The 22,324-nt window shown below is 36.4% G+C and overlaps 1 protein-coding gene across 3 annotated transcripts in view; it reads right to left on the reverse strand.

The window, feature by feature from the left end:
* The window catches only part of TMEM131 (transmembrane protein 131), a 244,452-nt gene that overhangs the window by 148,151 nt on the left and 73,977 nt on the right, over positions 1-22,324 (reverse strand). The gene's annotated exons all lie outside the window — the stretch shown is intronic.

A 22,324-nucleotide genomic window follows, 5' to 3' on the forward strand; every position in this document is an offset into this window, starting at 1 on the left:
GCCTTCAGCTCAGGTCATGATCCCAGGGTCCTGGGATCGAGCCCCGCATCGAGCCCCGCATTGGGCTCCCTGCTCAGCGGGGAGCCTGCTTCTCCCTCTCCCTCTCCCCCTGTGCTCTCTCTTTCTCTCAAATAAATAAAATCTTAAAAAAAACCACCTAAATAAATATGAAAGAACTATGAAAATGTTGGAAAGGTGCTGTGAAAGAGAATAAATAGGTGATGTGCTTCAATATGTCATGAGGGAAGGCCTGTGTGAAGAGATCACATCGACGTGGAATGTGATCAAGTGTAAAAAAGCTGTGTGTGGAAACAGGGCTATGTGGTGGTGGAAAAAACAACATGCACACAGGTCCGACTTCAGGAAAGAGCCTGGATATTCAAGAAACAGGTCTATTTGGATGGAGCTCAGAGGGATGGGGGAAGAAAAGTAGAAAATGAGGTTGGAGTGCTGGGCGGGGCTAGACTATGCTGTGTCCTGGTAAGAAGCCATGGTAAGTTTGGAATGTGCTCTACTCTAAATGCAATACAAGGGGTCTGAAGGAGTAAGAGAGACAGAGACAGACATGGTCTGATTTAATTTTAAAGACACTATTCTGGTAGCAGTGTAGAGAGGATGGATGAGAGGAGAACAAGACAGAAAGCAAGAAATTGGTTACAACTGAGGAAGATAAGTTCTTAACAATATGTGAAAAAATGCCAAAACTCTAAGGAATACCATCAGTGAACTTATCCCAAAAGGTTAGCTTCTATGTGGTAATTAGAAAAAGCTGTAGAGTTGTGGCATTATTTTTCCCATTAATATATATTATTTTGCAATGGTATTTTGGAGACTGTATATGGAAGAAATATGGCAGATGTGGGAAAAATGTCCTTATTGTTTGAAAGTGAAAGCTTGGGTGAAGGTGAAGTGTGAGGATGTCTGTAATTTTCTTTAAAATGTTTTAGCAATATGGCTTGCATGTGTATGAAGTATGGGTGTGTATAAAGCAAATATGACAAAATGTTAATCTATCTCAGTGGTAGGTAAATGGGTATTCATTCTCAACTCTTCTTATTTTCTGTGCTTAAAAATACGTTTAACTTTTCATTATGAAGAAACTTTTTAAAGAATTTATTTGAGAGAGCAAGAGAGAGAGAACGCACAAACAGGTGGGAGGGGCAAAGGGAGAGGGAGAAGCAGGCTCCTGGCTGAGCAGGGAGCCGGACACAGGGCTCAATCCCAGGACCCTGAGATCATGACCTGAGCTGAAGGCAGATGCTTAACCAACTGAGCTCCCCAGGAGCTCCCCAAATCTTTTATTATGGGAGAAAACGTTTGCAAATTATATATCTGATAAAGGGTTAATATACAAATATATAAAGAACCACTATAATTCAACCTTGCTATTGATAAACAGCAAATAAACAAACCTGATTAAAAAATGGGTGGGGGGCAGCCTGGGCAGCTTAGTCAGTTAAATGCCTCTTGGTTTTGGCTCAGGTCATGATCTCAGTGTCCTGATATCAAGACCTGCGTTGTGCTCCGCTCAGCCTGGCGTCTGCCAGAGATTCTCTCTCTCCCTCTCTTTCTGCCCTTCCCCTGCTCGCATGCTTGCTCTCTCTCTAAAATAAATAAATAAATCTTTAAAAAAAGGGGGGGGGGTGGACGCCTTGATAGGCATTTCTCCAAAGAATATTCAAATGGCCAATGGGCCCATGAAAAAGATGCTCAACATCACTAATTATTAGGGAAATGCAAAGCAAAACTACAATGACATACCACCTCACTCCCATCAGGATAGCTACTATCAAAAAACCAGAAAATAACAAGTTCTGATAAGGTTGTGGAGAAACTGCTATCCTTGTGCACTGTGAATGGGAATGTAAAATGTGGTGCTGTGGTGGAAAATGGTATGGTGGTTCCTCAAAGAATTAAACAAAGAATTACCACATGATCCAGCAATTCCACTTCTGGGCATATACCCAAAAGAATTGAAAGCAGGAAGCAGGGACTCAAATACGTGGACATCCATGTTCATAGCAGCATGGTCCACAATAAAGTGTGGAAGTAATACAAGTGTCTACCAATGGATAAATGGACAAACAAAATGGTTTATATGTACAAAAGAGCATTATTTGGCCTTAAAAAAAGGAAGAAAATTCTGACATATGCTATAACATGGATGAACCTCGAAAACGAAGTCTATACTAAGTGAAATAAACTGGTCACAAAAGAACAAATACTACATGATCCTATTTATATGAAGTACTTAGAATAAGACGAAGAATGGTGGTTGTCAAGGGTTAAGGTGAAGGGAATGAGGAGTTGCTGTTTAACGAGTAAAGAGCAGTTTCAGTTTGGGATAATGAAAAAGTTCTGGAGCTGGATGGTAGTGATGCAAAAACAAATACGAATGTATTCAGTGTCATTGAACTATATACAATTAAAATGGCTAAAACTGTAATTTTTATGTTACATGTATTTTACTACAATTTTTAAAAAAGCTATAGTAGTAAAGACAGTGTGGTACTGGCATAAAGATAGACAAATAGATCAAGAGAACTAGAGAAAGTCCAAAAATGGACTTGTACGGTCATCTGATTTTCAATAAAGGCATCAATGCAGTTCAGTGGAGAACCCTGTATCTTTTCAGCAAATGGTGCTAGAACTACAGGACAAATTTATGTAAGGGAAAAATGAGCCTTTATCCTTATGTCACACCATGTACTCAAATTACTTCTATACATATCATAGTTTTAGCATAAAAACTAAAATTATACAGCTTCAACAAGAAAACTTAGATAGGAGATTATCTTCGTAATCTTGGAAACAGAGATTTCATGAACAGGACAAAAGCCACTAACTGTAAAAGAAAAAACCGACAGACTGGACTTCATAAAAAATTTTAAAACATGCTCACCAAAAGACATTGTTATGAAAATGAAAAGGCAAACCGTATACTGAGATAAAACTATTTGCAAATAACATATTTGATGAAAGACTTGTATACTGAACATATAACTTGTGACCTATGAATTTAAAAACCACACCATTTTTTAAAAAAAGCAATTATAAAAATGTCAGCTAAGCACACAAAAAGATGCTCAGTGTGTTATTAAGGAAAAGCAAATTTAAACTATAATGATATATACACTCCTATTATAATGTCCAAAACTGAAAATACACCAAGAGTTGGAGAGAATGTGGAACAACTAGAACCTCCATACATTGTTGGTGGGAACGTAAAATAGAACCACCACTCTAGAAAAAGCTTGGCAATTCTTTACAAAGTTAAACATACCCCTATCATATGATGATGCCACTCCACTCCTAGATACTTGCCCAAGAGAAACACAAGAAAAACACGTGCACATGAATGGTTATAGCAGCTTTATGTTTATAGCAGGTCAATACTGGGACAACCCAATTTTCTGTTAAAGGTGAATGGATAAATGAATTGTGGTGTATCTACACAATAGAATACTACTCAATAAAAAACAATAAAGCCTGGGAACCTTTCTTTTTTCTTTTAACATTTCTTTATCATTTTACAATATTATTTTTAGAAGAGCAGAAAATAACATTTGAGCAGAAAAAAGAATAAACTGATGATATAGATGAATCTCAAAATAATTATGCTGAGACAGACATCCCCCCCCTCCACCAAAGTACATTCTGTGTGAATGCATTTATATAAAATGGTTTACAATTTCAACTGATAGTGACAGTAGATCAGTGATTACAATTGCCTAGAAATGGAGAGTGAAGGTGGAGGGATTACCAAGGGTCACAAGTAAACTTTTAGGCGTGATGGATATGTTATCTTGATTGCAGTGATGGTTTCACAAGTGTATAAATATTTAAACTCTTCAAACTGTACACTTTAAACACGTACAGTTTATTGTGTGTCACTCATACTTCAATAAAGAACGTAACCTAAGAATTCTAGAACATGCAAAACTCTGGTTCTCATGTGAAGTTGACAGAAAGGGAACTCAGAAAGTTTATCACCCATGTACACTTTCTTAAGGGGAAAAAATTCTTCATGAAGACAATCTGGCCAACAAGATTACTCATGAAGAATTGCAAATGAGGAAGCGGTCTTGTGAAAGATAGGCAGATGGTCACGGCACAGAAACTGTGGAAATACGATCTGAAAAGCAGAAAGTAAATGTTGTTTTTAAAGTGTAAGCCACAAAATAGAAAAATCATTTAATCATAATAAACAAGAATAAAAATCTCAGCACATGCCAACAAAAAACCTTAAGTATTGAAATAGAAAGATCACAATAGACACCATCTTGTTTTTGAAGTAATTTGAGAAATAAAGGTTTAAACATATTTTAAATGTACATCTGAAAATTAAGCTCCTAAATCAAGAGAAAACAAAAAAGAAAAGATAAAAATTAGATGGAATAAATATATATAGAGTATGATTAAATGAGATAAACTCATCTATTTTAAAAAGATTGTTAGAAAACCAAAGCCCAACTATAAACTGTAAATACCTAATACAAAATGATGCAGAAATGTTGACAAACAATGGGCAAAAACAGACAGGGTAAAAGTCCCTACCCCCAAAAAGGGAAGAGAAAAAGCACACAGATAAGGGTTACAACATTAATAATCTTATAATGAAAAAATTTGTGAGTCTGTGGGTTTTAATTTGTATTTTCTGGGCGGATAATATGGTTGAGCAGTTTTCAAATGTCCTTTTTGCCATCTGTACATCCTTTTCAATGAAATGTCTGGTCATGTCCTTTGCTGATTCCTTACTGGATTTTATTACTGAGTCTTGAGAGTTCTTGATAAATTCTAAAAACTAGGTCCTTTGTCAGATATATGGTTTGCAAATATTGTCTCTTAGTCTATATTCTGGCTTTTTATCTTCTTCACATGGTCTTTGGCAGAACAAGCTTTTAATTTACAAATTTCTCCTTTATGGACTGTACTTCTGGTATCAAGTCTTCGGTGTCAAGAACTCTGCCTAGGCCTATATCCTGAAGCTTTTCTCCAATGTTTTTTTCTAAAAGTTTTACAGTTTTATGTATTTTTTGTATAGTTGTAGATTTAAGTCTACAATCATTTATGAGCTAATTTTTGTATAAGGTATGAGAGCTGTCTGTATATTTTAATACTACTTTAATATCTTTCAGTGTTCTTTGTTCCTAGTTTTTAAGGCTATTTTTGAGCCAGCTATTTAATTTTTTTTTTGTACCATTTATTTTTATAAGAGGGTACGAAATGGTAATGTGAAGAGAAACAGAGTCAAAAATGGGCATGAGATGGAGAGCAGATAGCTCTGAGAAGACTCAGAATTTGAAGTAAAAAACAAAACCAAAACCAAAGAACCTGTGTTCAAACACCAGCTCTGCTCACACTAGCCAAGTAACTTTGGGAAATAAGTGAGGAGGCTTTCTGTCAACTGTGAAGAGTTGTACAGATGTTAGCCTCTGATGAGGGCCTTCTAGTGTCCCACATACCTCCCTCCAAAAACAGGCAATTAACTTGACATGAGGAGAAACAGCTGCTCTGGGCATAAAATTAATTGTTATATTGTAAAACTGACTATGCAGAATGAGAATCAAAGCTATATCTGCAGAGAAAATCATGGAAAAGAAATAAATCAAAGTATTAACTTGTATTACATTTAGGTATTGGGATACAAGAATAACTCCCAAGTCCCCATTCTAGAGCACACTGGTTCAGAACTTAAGCTTTAGAGTCCAAAAGCTTGGTTTCGAATTCTAGCTTTACCACTTACTAGTCACTTACTGGGTTAAGTTACTTAAGCTCTCTATTCTTTAATATCTCTCCCGAACAATGATCATATAATTAATAACTATCTCATGTATTTGAGAATTTAAAAGAGGGCCTGGCACTTGGCAATATCCAGTAAATAAACTACTTATAGTTATTTATTATTTTTCCAAATTTTCCATATTTTTTACAAGCATATATTTCTTTTGTAATAGAATCACTTTTTAAAAAAAGATGAGTACTTTTATAATTCTGTGTATGTCAAAATCACAGCTCCCTTTCCCTTCATCTTAAGAAAATAGTAAGGCCATTCCCAAGAAAATTTTGAACAGTGGTTGATAATCTACAGTCCATAAGCCAAGTCCAGCCTGCCACCAAATTTTTGTTGTTTTTCACTTTTTACTATAGTAAAATACACATAATGTAAAACTTACCATCTTAACTATTTTTAATCGTACAGTTCAGTGGCATTAAATACATTTGCAGTGTTGTGCAACCATCACTACCACATGTCTCTAGAACATCTTTCATCTTGCAAACTTGAAACTCTGTACCCATTAAACAACTCTCCATTCCCTCCTCCTTCCAGGCCTGGCAAGCACCATTCTATTTTCTGTCTCTATGATTTTGACTAGTCTAAGTACTTCATATAAGTAGAACCATACAGTATTTATCTTTTTGTAACTGACTTATTTTACTTAGTGTATGTCCTTAAGATTCATTCATGTTATACTGTATGCCAGGCTTTCCTACCTTTTTAAGGTTGATAAATGTTCTGTGTATAAACTTTATTTTGTTTATCCATATACCTGTCAATGGACCCCTGAATTGCTTCCATGCTTTGACACAGTATATCATCCTTTCTATATGCTGCTACAATCAGTTTGCTAGTCTTTTGTTGAGGACTTTGCATCTATGTTCATAGGGGATACTGTCTGTATTTTTACTTTCTTGTTGTATCATTGGCTTTGGTATCAGAGTAATGCTGGCATCATAAAATCAATTAGGAAATGTTCCCTTCCTCTTAAATTTTTTGGAAAAGTTTGGAAGTATTGGGAGTTTTTCAAATGTTTGGTGGAATTCACCAATGAAGCCATCAGGTGCAGGTTTTCTTTGTTGGGAGACTTTGAATTACTGATTGAATCTTACCAGTTATATAGGTATCTTCAGATTTTCTATTTCTTTATGATTTAATCTTGGTAGGTATTATGTTTCTTAGAATTTGTCCATTTAATTGAGGCTATCCAATTTGTTGGTGTACAACTGTTCATAGTACTCTCCTATAATCCTTTTTATTTCTGTATGATCCCCAGTGATGTGCCCACTTTCATCTCTGAATTTAGTAATTTGGCCTTCTTTCATTCTTAATCCACATAGGTAAGACTTTGTCAACGTTGTTGGTATTTTCAAAGAACCAATTTTTGGTTTCATTTATTTTCTCTATTTTTCCTATTTTCTAGTTCATTTATGTCTGTTCTAATCTTTATTACTTCTTTCCTTTTGCTAGCTTTGGGTTTAGCTTGTTCTTATTTTTATAGTTCCTTAAGTTGTAAAGTTAGGTTACTGATTTGAGATCTTTTTTTTTAACATAAGCATTTACAGCTATAAATTTCCTCCTTACCACTGCTTTTGGTGTATCACACAGTTTTTTGGTATGTTGTGTTTTCATTTTCATTCATCTCTCTATATAGTTTCTAATTTCCCTTGTGTAATTTCCACAAATTTGAGAAATTTTCAGTTTTCCTTCTGTGACTGATTTCTAATTTCATCTTGTGGTTGGAGATGATACTCTGTATGATATGTATCTTATAAAAACTATTGAGGACTTCTGGGAAGATGGCAGAGTAGGAGGATCCTAACCTCACCTCTTTCCCACAGACACACCTAGATAACAGCTACATCAGTGTAACTAACCAAGAAAACAATGTGAAGACTGGAAGAACAGACTTGTCACAGTTAATTGTAAAGAGGCCACATTGAAAAGGGTAGCAGGGGCAGAAAGGTGGTCGGGAATCAATCTGCCAGGGAGGCTAATCACAAGAGGAAGGATACAACAAGCACATGGAATGATAAGAGCAAACTCCACATCAGGTATCTCAGACATGGGGACCTACCCTAAGAAGATGAGACCACATAACATTTGGCTTTGAAAACCAGTGGGGCTTAAGTTTGCAAGTTTTACAATCAGTGGAGCTTGACTCTGGGTACTTTAAAAACCAGTGGGCTTATTAGTTCTGGGAGAGCCAGAGGGCCTTAGGAAACTGAGTCCCTGCCTTTAAAGAGAAAACGAGACAATCCCATGGAGATACTTCATAGAAGCAGAAGTTTGAAAAGCATCTGGGGTATATGTGAAGGTGATTTATTTACTAAAATCAGAACATGTGCTGAAGGAGCAGCGATCTTTAGGAGACTTCTCTAAGAACAAAAGAACTTTCCATCCCCCACCCTCCCACATAGCTGGACACCTGTGGGAGCCAGTAAAAACACCTTACTTGCTAAGACTGTGCATCACACACCAGCATTTTCCTGCATATCTGCCCCAACCAACCTGCCCTACTTGTTAAGAGTCCCTTCAAAGTGGCTCCTGCTCTGTCACTTCCAGCAAGTAGTCCTGGCAGGGACCAGTACCACTCCAAAGTAACCCCTGCTCTGGGAAAAGGGGAAGATAACCACACACACCAGTTTGACTGTAGGCCCAGCAGGTGAACTGGGAGTAGACACCTGATCTGACTGCCAGCCCTGTCCACCAACAAAACCCTCTCAAGGGGTACAATGAGACAGCACTGCAGTTTCATGTAACTGTAGACCAGGGAAATGGGCTGTGGGCAGGCATCTGGTCTGACCAATAGATACCACCCAACTACAAGTGCAAGGTGGCCCCAGACTGGCTCCTTAACAGCACAGGGACCAAACTGTGGCCCAAACAGGTAAAGTGGGCAATTGCAGCTGACTGGATTGAAAGCAAACATAGCTCAGCCACAACAGTGGCTTCACTGTTGTGAAGTGAAGCCACTTCACTTCAACAACGCAACCTTCAAAGGAGATAACCCTGAAGTGCCTGGTTCTGGTAAACAGGTCTCCTCTGAGGAGAAGAAAGAAAACAGGGGGCAAGAAATTTATCTGAAGAAATAATAGCTGAAAAATTTCTGACTCTGGGGAAGAAAACAGATATGCAGATCTAGGAGGCACAGAGAATCCCCAACAAAATCAACCCAAGGAGGTCCACACTAAGACACATCATAATTAAAATGGCAAAAAGCAGTGATGAAGAGAGAATTTTATTTACTTTTTTTAAAGATTTTTTTTATTTATTTGACACAGAGATAGTGAGAGCAGGAACACAAGCAGGGGGAGTGGGAGAGGGAGAAGCAGGCTTCCTGCAGAGCCGGGAGCCCAAGGTGGGACTTGATCCCAGGACCCTGGGATCATGAACTGAGCTGAAGGCAGACGCTTAATGACTGAGCTACCCAGGCACCCCTAAAGAGAGAATTTTAAGAGCAGAAAGAGAAAACAGTTACATTCAGGGGGGAACCCCATAAGGCTGTCAGCTGATTTTTCAGCAGAAACTTTACAGGCCATAAGAGAATGGCATAATATTTTATAAGTGCTGAAGGGAAAAAAACCTTCAACGGAAAATACCCGACCCAGCAAAGCTATCATTCTGAACAGAAGGAGAGAGAAAGAGCTTCCCCAGAAAAAGTTAAAGGAGTTCATCACCACTAAACCAGTCTGACAAGAAACAGAAAAGGTAATTCTTTGACTGAAAAGAAAAGGCCATAATCAGGAGTAAGAGTTATGAAAAGAAAAATTTCACAGGTAAATGCAAATATAATAAAAGTAGTAGATTCATCACTTATATAAACAGTAGAGACATTAAAGCACAAAAACAGTAAAATCAACTACATACATAAAAATGAGTCAAAAGATTCACAAAATAAAAGGATGGAGAGTATGGCATTATATACATAGAATGTACAGATGGAGGAGTAAAAATTTAGTGCTTCTAGAATCAATTTAAACTTAAGTGACCATCAACTTAATATTGACTGCCATCTGCAGAAAGCATGTATCTTAACCTAACAGAAACCACAGATCAAAAACCTGTAATGGATATGCAAAAAATTAAAAGGAAGGAATCCAAGCATATCACTAAAGAAAGCCATTAAACAACAAGGGAAAAGAGCAAGAGAAGAAAGGAACAGAGAACTACAAAAACAACCATAAATCAAGTTAACAAAATGGCAATAAGTACATATCTATCAATAATTATTTTGAATATGAATGGAATATGAATGCACTAAATGCTCCAATCAAAAGACAGAGGGTGATGGAATGGACGATAAAGCAAGACCCATCTATATGTGGCCTACAGGAAACGCATTTCATACCTAAAGACACAGCAGATTGAAAGTAAAGAGAAGTTAAAATATGTACCATGCAAAATGAAATTAAAAGAAAGATAGGGTAGCACACTTTTATCATGAAAAATGGACTTTAAAACAAAGACTAACTAGAGACAAAGAAGGACACTACATAATGATAAAACAATCAAACAAGAGAATATAACAATTGTAAGTATTTATGCACCAAACATGAAAGCACCTAAATATATAAAGCAACTATTAACAGACGTAAAAAAAAAAAAAGAAATTGATAGTATTACAGTAAAAGTAGGGGACTTTAATATCCACTTACCTCAATGAATTAATCATCCAGAAAGAAAATCAACAAAGAAACAACGGCTTTAAATGACACATTGGGCCAGAGGACCTAACAGATATATTCAGAACATTCCATCCCAAAACAGCAGAATACACATTCTTTTTAAGTGCACAAGGAATATTCTCCCAGATAGATCATGTTAGGCCACAAACAAGTCTCAATAAATTCAAAAAGACTGAAATCATATCATGCATCTTTTCCGACGACAACAGTATGAAACTAGAAATCAATCTCAAGAAAAAAATGTGCAAAGAACACAAACACATGGAGGCTAAAGAACACTCTACTAAACAATGAATGAGTCAACCAAGAAATCAAATGAGAAATAAAAAAATACATGGAGATAAATGAAATTGAAAACAATGGTCCAAAATCTTTGGAGTGTAGCAAAAACTGTTTTAAAAGGGCAGATTATAGCCATAGAAGCCTAGTCAAGAAGCAAGAAAAGTCTCAAATAAGCAGTAAAACCTTACACTTACAGAAGCTAGAAAAAGAAGAAGAGAAAAAGCCCAAATCTAGCAGAAGGAAAGAAATAACAAAGATTAAAGGAGAAATAAATGAAAGAGAGACTAAAAAACAATATAACAGATCAATGAAACCAGGGGTTGGTTCTTTGAAAAGATCAACATAAATGATAAAACTTTACCAAGACTCATCAAAAGAGAGAGAGAGAGTGAGAAGACTCAAATAAATAAACTCAGAAATGAAGGAGAAATAACAACTGAAACCACAGAAATATAAAGGATTATAACAGAGTATTATGAAAAATTATACGCTAACAAATTGGTCAACCTAGAATAAAATGGGGAAGAAGTAAAAATGTAATTTTCATATGTGATTGAAGCTCAATTGTTATTCCTAGAAACATAAGCTCCCTAAACTGAATCCGGAAGAAAGAGAAAATTTGAACAGACTGATTACTAGCCATGAAATTGAATCAGTAATCAAAAAACTCCCAACAAATAGAAGTCCAGGACTAGAAAAATTCACCAGAGAATTCACTAGGTGAATTCTACCAAACATTCAAAGAGTTAAAGCTATTCTTCTCAAATTATTCCAAAAAAATAGGAGGAAGGAAAGCTTCCAAATTCATTCTACAAGGCCAGCATTACCTCAATACCAAACCCAGATAAAGACACTACCAAAAAGGAAAACTACAGGCCAGTATCTCTGATGAACATAGATACATAAATCCTCAACCAAATATAAGCAAACCAAATCCAACAATATATTAAAAAAAAAACCCATTCATCATGATCAAGTGGGATTTATTCCAGGGATGCAAGGGTCGTTCAATATTTGCAGAAATATAAAAACCATATGATCATCTCAAGAGATGCAGAAAAAGCATTTGACAAAGTACACCGATTCATCAAGAAAAGTGTAATCTTAATCTTTATTTCACCCATCCCCACCCACCCACCTCACATCTGGCCACCACCAGTTTTTTTCTCTGTATTTAAGAGTCTGGGTTTTGTTTGGTTCTTTTTTTCTTTGTTTTGTCCTCCAGGTTAATCCATGTTTTTGCAAATGGCAACGTCTCTTTCTTTTATATAATCACCTTCTTTTGTCTCTTGTGACAGTTTCTGACTTAAAGTCCATTTTGTCTGATATAACAGCCACTCCTGCGCTACTAGTTACTGTTTCCATGGAGTATCTATTACCAAGTCTTTTGGCATATGTGTGTCCTTAAAGCTAAAGGGAGTCCCCTACAGGCGGATTATAGTTGGATATATTTTTTTTTAAATCCCTTCAGCGACTCTGTGTCTTTTGATTGGAGAATTTAATCCATTTACATTTAAAGTAATTATTAATAAGTGAGGACTTACTATTGCTATTTTGTTAACAATTTTTCTGATTGTTCTGTAGTGCCTTTGTTCCTTTTTCCTCTCTTGACACTCGTTTGTAATCTGATGATTTTTCTTTTGTAGTGGTATATGCTTTGATATCTTTCTATTTGGTGTATCTGCTACAAGGTTTTTCACTTGTGTCCACCATGAGATGTGTATACAACACCTTATAATTATAACATTTTATTTTAAGCTAATAACAACTGAGCTTCAATCACATATGAAAATTACATTTTTACTTCTTCCCCATTTTATGTAATTGATGTCACAATTTACATCATTTATATTATGTATCCATTAACAAATTATTACAGCTATAATTATTTTTCATACTTTTGCATTTTATTTATGTTAGAGTTGAAAGCTTATACATTCATACATTTTCATGTTGCTGATATCTTTTCATCTTAGCTTAAATAACTCCCTTAGTTTTTTTTTTGAGACAGGTCTAGTGGTGATGAACTTCAGCTTTTGTTTGTCTGAGAAAATGTTTATTTCTCCTTCATTTCTGAAGGACAGCTGTGCCGGATATAGTATTCTTGTCAGTTTTCTCCTTTCAGCACTTTGAACACATCATCACCTTCTCTTGACCTGAAAGGTTTCTGCTAAGAAATCAGCTGACTATCTTAGCTCTGGCATGACAAGTCACTTTTCTCTTGCTGCTTTCAAAACTTTCTGTCTTTGATGTTTGATGATTTGATTATAATGTGTTTCAGTGCAGATCTCTTTAAATTTAACCTATTTGGGATCCTGTGGACTTTATGAATCTGGATGTCTATTTCCCTCCCAAGATTTGGGAACTTTTCAGTCATTACTTCTTTAAATAGGCTTTCTAGCCACCCACCCCCCCCCACACCCCAGGACAACCACTATACATAAATAAAACATATATTGGTTCACTTGATGTAGTCCCGTAATTCCTATAGGCTTTCTTCACTCTTTTTTATTCTTTTTTCCTTTTGCTCCTCTTCCTAGATAATTCCAAATAACACATCTTCATGTTTGCTCACTGTTTCTTCTGCTTGAAAAAAATCTGCTTTTGAACCCCTCTAAATAAATTTTTTCAATTCAGTATTCCTGTTTGGTTCTTTTTAATTGTTTCTATCTCTGTTGATTTTTTTCTCCCCATGAATGGGCCATACTTCCACATTTCTTTGTATGCATTGTTATTTTTTCCGCTGAAAACTGGACATGTGACTCTAATAATGTAGTAACTCTAGACATCAGATTCTCCTTTTCCTAGGATTCGCGTTTTTTTTTTGTTTCTATTGTTTTTGCTTTTTTGATTATTGTAGGCTCCATCTATCCCAAAACTTAAGGACCTCTCGGGTCTTTTATGAGCCTGAGGCTTTCCCTGAACATTTGTAGTAATTTTCTAATTTCCCCCAAATATGCAATTGTTTTGAATGTCCTACTCATTAATGTCTGGCTCCCAAAAGGGTAAAAAGAGAAAAATAAAAGAGGGGGAAAATGTTGTTAGCCCTTTAAATTTTCTGAGTTACTTCAAGTGGAGAACTTTTAATAATGGGTGGAGTTGCAACAACAGCTACCTTCTCTGTCTATACCTTTGAGATCAGAAGTAACAAGCAGGGCATGGATTCCCAGTATTTTGAGGATAAGCTCCTTTTTTGCCCACCGCGGCTCCTGCAAGCTGTGTCAAGCTGTTCAGTGAATGTGTGCAGAGCTGCCTGCCACAGGGCAGGAGGGTGGGAGTAGGTAATTGTTTCTGAACTAAGAACTGAAATGAGTACAATTTACTTCAGTTTACCCCAAGCCTTCCCCTGGAAGTTGTAAGCCTTCAAAAGAAATTAGACAGATTCTCCCAATACCACTGCTATCTACAGATTCCTCCTGTCTCCTACTCCACCATCTTCCCAGAATCCTCTGCCTGGCACCAAGTTTTGGTAAATATAAGTTTTATGACCATCCCTTATGTCTATGGCTGCTTTCATAGTACAATGACAGAACTTGAGTGGTTGGGACATAGACCATTTCACACAGAAACTCTAAGGTTTTTAATACCTGGCCCTTTACATAAAGTCTGCCAACTTCCAGCTTAGAAGAGCAGCCAGAGTAATGTTACAATACTTTATTTCCAGGACCATTAAATCCCTACATATGAAAATCTTTGACCTAAAAATCTAAGACAACCAACCTGAAATGACATGTCTTCCGATGAAAAACAAATAAAAATATACAATACTACTGGTATACTGTAATAGAATTCTGATGCTAACCACCTCAAGTCAGCATTAGAATCTACAGATTAAAGGGCACAGTCCCTAACAAGACAGTCCTTACTTCATACACCAACCACAAGTTAGGGATTCTAGGCCATGTGCACTCTGACCAACTGACTCCAAATCTGGGGGGTTTCCATGATTCCTCCCCCTCGAGCTCAGAACTTAGAACTATATTCAAATTAGTTTTCTTCTAAAGAAACACTTAGGGTGAGGTCTTGGAGGCCCCCCAAACATAGAATTTCTGAGCCCTCTCTCCATGGAATCAGGGCATATCACTCTCCTGGAACATAGGTGTGCTTACTAACCAGGAAGCTCTATACAGCTTCAGTGTCCAAAATTTTTATTGGAGTTTCATTACAAAGGTACGATTTATTAAATCAATGGCCACCTATGTGATTGAACTCAATTTCTAGCCCCCTTCTTCTTCTTGGAGGCATTTGGGATGGCTTAAAGTCCAAACCCACATTATTGGTTTTTCTGGTGACCAGCCCCATCTTAAGTCATCTTATTAGGCATTAACTCAGGTGTGATACAAGGACTCGTGCATAACAAAGACACTTTTATTACTAAGGATAGTCAAAGATTTGAAGTCTCCCTAGAGATAGAAACTAGCCATATTCTTTGTTATACAAAAACTACCTTGAAATATGCTTGCCAAAAAAGAAAATTTAATCTAAATCTGATCAAAATTCTATATTTAGCTAACAGTTGATAGGAAATCCACAAGACAGAGGTATATTAAATTACACCAAGAAAACGATATTAGGTCAGCCTAGGTTGTGGGAAATCCTATAGACAAATGATCCAATTTCTTCAACAACAAAAAATGGCATGAGGAGGTGGGTTAAAAAAGATTTAAGAGACACATCAATAAAATGCAATGTATAGACCTTGCTTGGATTTTGATTTAAATAAAACAAATATGAAAAAGAATTTTTGAAATGGTGGAAGAAAATTGATACAGACCAACCAGGTATTAGATGATATTAAGTGTTCTGGCTATCTAGTGGTCCATAATAAATTACTTCAAAGTTTAACAGCTTAAAAGAGCATTTTATTATTATCCTTCATGTTCTTTTGGGCTGACCGGACTCAGTTGGTTAGATCTCACTTGATGTTTCTCAAATGGTTGCAATCAGATGTGAGTTATGGCTGATTCATCTGAAGGTTTAAAGGTGCTGCTCACCCACAGTGGCAGGAAAGTGATGATGGCTGGCAGGTGGGCACTCAGCTGGGACCACTGACTGTAGGGCTGTATGGGGGCTCTCCATGTGGCTTAGGATCCTCACATCATATTAAATGGGCTCCCAAAAGAAATGTCCCAATTTCTAGAGGTCCAAGAGACCCAGGTAAAAGCTGCCAAGCTTCCTATGACCAAGTATTAATAGTACCAGAATACTGTCATGCTGTATTCATCAAGATACTATTATTATTGCTATACTCAGTATATATTCATTTAGTTATCCACATATCTTTTATTTTTTTAATGTATTTTTTAAAAGATTTATTTATTTTAGAGAGAAAGAGCATGTGCACAAGCACACATGTTGGGGGAGGGGCAGAGGGAGAGAGAGAGAGAATCTCCAGGAAACTCCCTGCTCAGCGAGGAGCCCAATGCAGGGCTGGATCCCCCAACCCCGACATCATGACCTGAGCCAAAATCAAGAGTTGGATGCTTAACCAAGTGAGCCACCCAGGTGCCCCTACATATTTTTATTTTTAATGCTCTTTTTCCTTTGTATGTCTGAGTTTCTGAGATCATTTACCTTCAGCTTGAAGAATATTATCCTCCATTATTTTCTTTGGTGCAAATCTTCTGGTGACAAATTCTCTACATTCTTGTCTGTTCGAAAATGTCTTTATTTTTTCTTTACATGAAGGATATTTTCATTGGGTATAGAATTATAGTTCTAATTAGTTTTCAGTAAATTTTATTATTTTTTGACTCCTATTGTTTCAGTTTATAAGTCAGCTGTCAGCCAATTCTAGCTTCTTTGAAAGTCTTCTCTCTTTTTTCTCTGGTTGCTTTTAGAATGTATCTGGCCTTTGATTTTCAATAGTCTTACTGTATACTGTTCAAATCTCCCTAAAAAGAAGGACTGGCCATCCAGCTATGAAAAAATGCTACTAGCTATCAGCCCCTGACTATGGTAATGCTGGGATTAACTGTAGTGACTGAAGTAAGGCTAAGTTCTTTCTGAGCAACTCCCAGCCAATGAATGGGCCCAGGAGGTGTAGCAGGGCCTGGCTACCTCTGTCCAATGTGGGATGCTTCCAAAAAGCAGTCTTTGCTCCAGAGTTTTCCACTGGGTTGGTCAAGATTCTGCATCACTGTCTGAGGCTCTCCCTGCCCAATCCTGTTTCCTTCTCCTTATTTTTCACAGGCAGTAGCCCTCAAATAAATCCCTAGTACTCCTCTAACTCTGTCTCAAGATCTTGCTGAGAATCCCAACTGACACATATGATAAAGAATATCTGTGGGGCGGGGGGTGGAGAAAAACTATAGTAAACAACACACTTAACAGTGAAATGCTGAAGGTGTTATCTTTGAGATGAGGTATTAAAGTAGGGTCAAAGATACTTACTAAAAACGCTACTTATATTCAACATCATACTGCTTGTAGCCAGTAAAGTGAAGCAAAAAAAAAGAATTAAAAACTAAAAGGATTGGAAAGTTAGAAATACAATGTTATTAACCTGAGATTATTATAGTTTATGGACCTAGTCCAGAGCATCTACAGATAAGTTATTAGAATCAATAAGCAATTTAGCTAGTTTGCACAGTAACAGTCAATATATAAAAAACAATTGCATTTCTACATTTTATGTTGAGCCATATGAATTACCACTTTTATAGATCAAAAAGTGCAACAGAGCCCAGAAATAGATTCATGCATACATGGATCCTTGACTTATGAATAGAGTGTCACTGAAGAATACTGGTGGAAGAAAATATAAGGGAATAGTCAATAAAGGGTACTGGGACATGTGAATATATGAGAAATAAAACTATGACATCACACCAATAACAAAGTCAATTTCAGTTAGAATTACAGCCATAATTATGAAAGGCAAAACAATAAATTTCTGGTTTTTAGACAATAATATAGGAGAACATTTTTATGACCTTGGATAGGAACATATTTCCTTAGCAGTACACAAAAAATATAAACTGTAATGGAAAATACAGCTTAAACTACATTAAAATTAAAATTAATTAAAAGTAAGAATTTCTGTTCATCAAAGTCACCATTATGTGTGGAAAGGGTAATCCACCAAGTAGAAGATATTTCTAATATATATAACCAGAACTGTATCCAGATTTATAAAGAACTCCTATCAAACAAGAGGGAAAAAGACATGCAACCCAACAGTTAAATAGAGCAAAAGATTTAACTGAGATTTCATAAAAGATATCCAAATGGTCAAATAACATGAAAACTTGCTCCACCTTATTAGGAATCAGAGAAATGAAAATTAAAACTACAGTAAGATACCATTACCCACTCTTCAGAATGCTTTAAAAAAAACAAACATATGAAGTATCACACAGAGCAATTCCTGATGATGGAACTGTAAACTGGAACAAGCACTTTGGAAAACCATATGGCATTACGTATTAAAATAGAAGATTCATAACCTATGTCCCAGCAGTTGCACTCAACTCTACCAGAAATGCATATGTTCACCAAGAGACAGCATTTATTTATAGCAGCCAAAACTGCAAACAAGTGAAATGTCCATTAACAGCAGAAATTATATATAAATTGGGGGCATATTCATATAATGCAATACTACTCAACAAGGAAAATGAATAACCACAGTCACACTCAACAGCACAGAGAATCTTAGAAACTTAACACTAAGAAAAAGCTGGGAAAAAAAAAAAAGAATACGAACGGTATGAACTTCAAAAAACAGATGAAACTATAGTGTTTAGAGACACATGCTCAGATGGTAAGACTTCTAGGGAAAGAAATTATCATACATTTCAGGATTATGGCCAACTCTTGGGGATAGTGACTGAGAGAGAGCTTTAGGGGGGAACTTATGAGAGTGTTGGCATGTTTTTAGTTTTTAATTGGAGTGGTGGTTATTTATAGATGTTTGCTTTGCAAAACCCCCCCCACATTTTATGCATGTATGTATGGATTATATCTCACAACAGACACCTTAATTAAAGAAAAAGAAATTAATCAAATTCTTAGATGTCTTTACACTCCTTGGAAAAAGACTCAATGTAGGGTCCCTAACTGACTGCTAGAACCATTTATACTTGCCTATGTCTAGAATGAACCTGATTCATCTTCTAGAATGCAGAGCTTCCAATGGCTCCCACTCCTTTTAGTTATAGAAACTAAAAAAACTTGTCTAGGAGCTCAAGTTATCCCCAATAACCTCCTTATAACTCCTGTTAAGTTATACTATGGCTATCTTTAAAAATTAGTATCTTTTAAATGTAAGCTCATCCAAGAACAAGAGAACTACTAGACAACCAAACTATATGCTCCCTTACTTATTCAACTGAGTGTTTTGGTGTGTTGCAAGTAACTGTCTAGTTAAGGTAGGCCTCCATGGTCCTTTCCCGACCAACCTGACACAGAATAGTAGACAAACTTTCTACAATCTTTTCCCCAACCTTCCCCTAAGAAGAGTGGGAAAAGAGTCATTTCTGTAATATGAACAACTTTGGCTGACTAACAATAGTTCTGCAGCTGAAATACTGGGGCACAATAGAAGTGGAAGCTGTTATCTATTATGTGTGTATGAAAAGATCTCTTAGACCTGAACTGTCTTCTAAGCACAGCAATTAGGAATTTATCTCTTTCCTCTAAGGCAACCTTGTTACTTAATCTTTAGGCAATAGAGCAATGGAAAGTATTACGTATAAGAGCTTTGGAATCAAAATTACTTCTTATTCTTCTTGTACGCCTTATTAGTACCGAAATTTGGGGCCAATTAATGAACTAGCTGAGACTCTAGCAAGTACTTAAAAACACTAGTTCTAGCTATCCCTGCCTTAGGTACCTGAAAGCCAGGTAGTAAGTAGAGGTAACAGATGCCTATAGGTTATGAGAATGACCAATGAGCATACAATGAAAAGAATATTCCTGTTTCTTGACCAAAGTGAGAAAACAAAATTATGTACTCTTATAGTTATGAGCTTTAAAAAACAAAACTCTGCGTGTATTTTCAACTCATGAACATTATGGAGCTTGCCTTCCAACATCTTAAAATTCTGTTTATTGTTCTGGTAGAATAGTGAAAGAAAGAAAGAAAAGAAAGAAAAGTAAGAAAAGAAAAAGGAAGAAGAAAGGAAGAAAGAAAGAAAGAAAGGGAAAGAAAAGAAAAAGAGAAAGAAAGGAAGGAGGAAAAAGAATACAAAGCTAACCTTTTCCTTGGGCTTTATCTTCATTTGTTTATAAGAAAGTTAGATTAGGAAACGGATTAAGGCTTTTAAGTATACCTTTTGTTATTCAATCTCATAATCTATCAAAGGAATGGATCAAGAAGAGCCAACCACTCACATCAGTTAGGACTGGAATGGTAAGTTTAAGATACTTCTTGACCCGTACCCCCTACGGTGGTAAGTCTTCTGTTGAGAAGCAGAATCCTCAGTGTCTGTTCCTCTTGGGAAATATTTCATCTTTCTATATTCTATATACCAAATCTTAGTAGCCTTGCCAAACAGGAATGGCAGTAGCCAAAGCACCAACTACAGAAAACATGGGCTAAGAGGATTACTGTGATTTCTAATCATAACCTATTATTATTAGTGGTAACCCAGGAAATGCACCGGGAGGAACCGCACATGCATGGTGCTGTGGAAGGAACTCTGAAAACAGAAAGGCTGGTTACTACTGAATCTTGGATTCCTGCTCTAGTAACTGAATTTTGAGCAAATTATTTAATTTCTATGAGCCTCATTTTCCTTATCTTTAAAAAACAAGGAAGGTAAGTCCAAAGTTTCTAGCAAATTTTTTATGAGTTTTGGCAATTTTTATGGACTTATCCATCAATTAATCAACAATTTTGCATGTATCTATTCAAAAAAGGTCTTATAGTATACTGCTTGGGGATAAATAATACACTATATATAGCATCTTGACATTAGACATACTCTAGGGGTCTTGGTGAGGTTTCACTGTGGCTGAGGTAATCAACTGGTACCACCTACCCCTCAACATTGTTCCTGTCTAAAATTACCTTTGCCAGAGAACTCTGAGGTCTTTTTTTTTTTTTAAAAGATTTTTATTTATTTATTTGAGACCGAGAGAATGAGAGAGACAGAGAGCACATGAGAGGGGGGAGGGTCAGAGGGAGAAGCAGGCTCCTCGCTGAGCAGGGAGCCTGATGCGGGACTCGATCCCGGGACTCCAGGATCATGACCTGAGCCGAAGGCAGTCGCTTAACCAACTGAGCCACCCAGGTGCCCGAGAACTCTGAGGTCTTAACCAAGGTCTCAACCAAGCTCTTGTCCAAGCATTTCAGCAAACTCAAAGAGGATGAGCAAGTCACATCCCAGTCCACAAGCTCTTTCACAGCTAAGTCCATGTAGACAGGGACTGACAGCCTCCCCCGACAAACACACAAATCAAGCTCCAGAATTTTCAAAATGAATTATCACTTGCAACCTAGATGTTTAGTTCATAAAGGACATGGATCCTTCTTCAGTTAATAAAAGGAGAATTTTCCAGAAATTCAGTCCTGATTTGCCTGTTATCCAGATCCTGCAAACCACCTAAAGGAAGATATTTAAAATAGTCATTCCTATCAGTTCTCCAAGTTCTCACCTTGCAACAGATTAAAGAACTAAAAAAAAGAGACTAAGCTCATTTTCTAGGAAAGGAGGCTTTACAAAATTTGAGATTATATATCTTTAGTTTTTATTCAGTTTTTCAATATAAAAAGCTGTACAAAGACTTTTCTGCAAGTCCCATGCAGACACTGCCTGCTGTGTTTCTCAACATGTCTTATGTAAAGGTATGAAGGATATGCTTATTTAAAAATTTGGAAGCAGGGAAAAAGTTATCATTCAGAACAGTTACTTGCTTTATTGTCAGAGAAAAAGAACCTTAAAACCCATCACTTTTTTTCTTGTTCTCTTTGTCTGGTTTATTGTCTGAAATCTAAATTTATGAAAATGCAAACAGAAATCTTATTTCAGGTCTCTAGCACAATTATTTTTTCTCTATTGCCTTAATCTTTCAGTTTCCCGCCATTATTACAAGCTATGGGGAATATTTTTTTCAGAACTATTTAAGTCATGTACTTAATTATAATTAAGTAAATAAATACACCATAGGCAGCACCATGTAAGAGAAAGACAACACCCGGAGTAAGAAGATGAGAATTCTAATACTAGCCCCATTACCACAAAGTCATGGGATCTTTGGCACCTTTCTTAAACTAAACCTTGGAAAAACTGTGAGTCATGCTACCAAATGGATGGTACTTGAAAACACATGTTATAATTACAAAAGTGGTAAGTAGTATAAAACAAGCACAGAAAACACCTCAGTCACAAAAATCAGAGGGATGGTTAAGAAGCCTTTACTCTGTCTTTCAGCTCTGAAATTCTAGAACTGATTTTTAGCTAGGAAGACTAAAATGGGCTTCATGGGATATCTGTGCTAGGTGTGAAAGGCAGGACACCAGATTATACCTTCCAATTTTATGTATAATATATTTAAAGATGTGGCTTAGAATGGCAAGTGGAAAGATGATATAGATGTATATCTACAGAACTTAAATTCTAGAGAAGTC

Source organism: Neomonachus schauinslandi, chromosome 10 (assembly GCF_002201575.2).
Source record: "Neomonachus schauinslandi chromosome 10, ASM220157v2, whole genome shotgun sequence".
Taxonomy (NCBI): domain Eukaryota; kingdom Metazoa; phylum Chordata; class Mammalia; order Carnivora; family Phocidae; genus Neomonachus; species Neomonachus schauinslandi.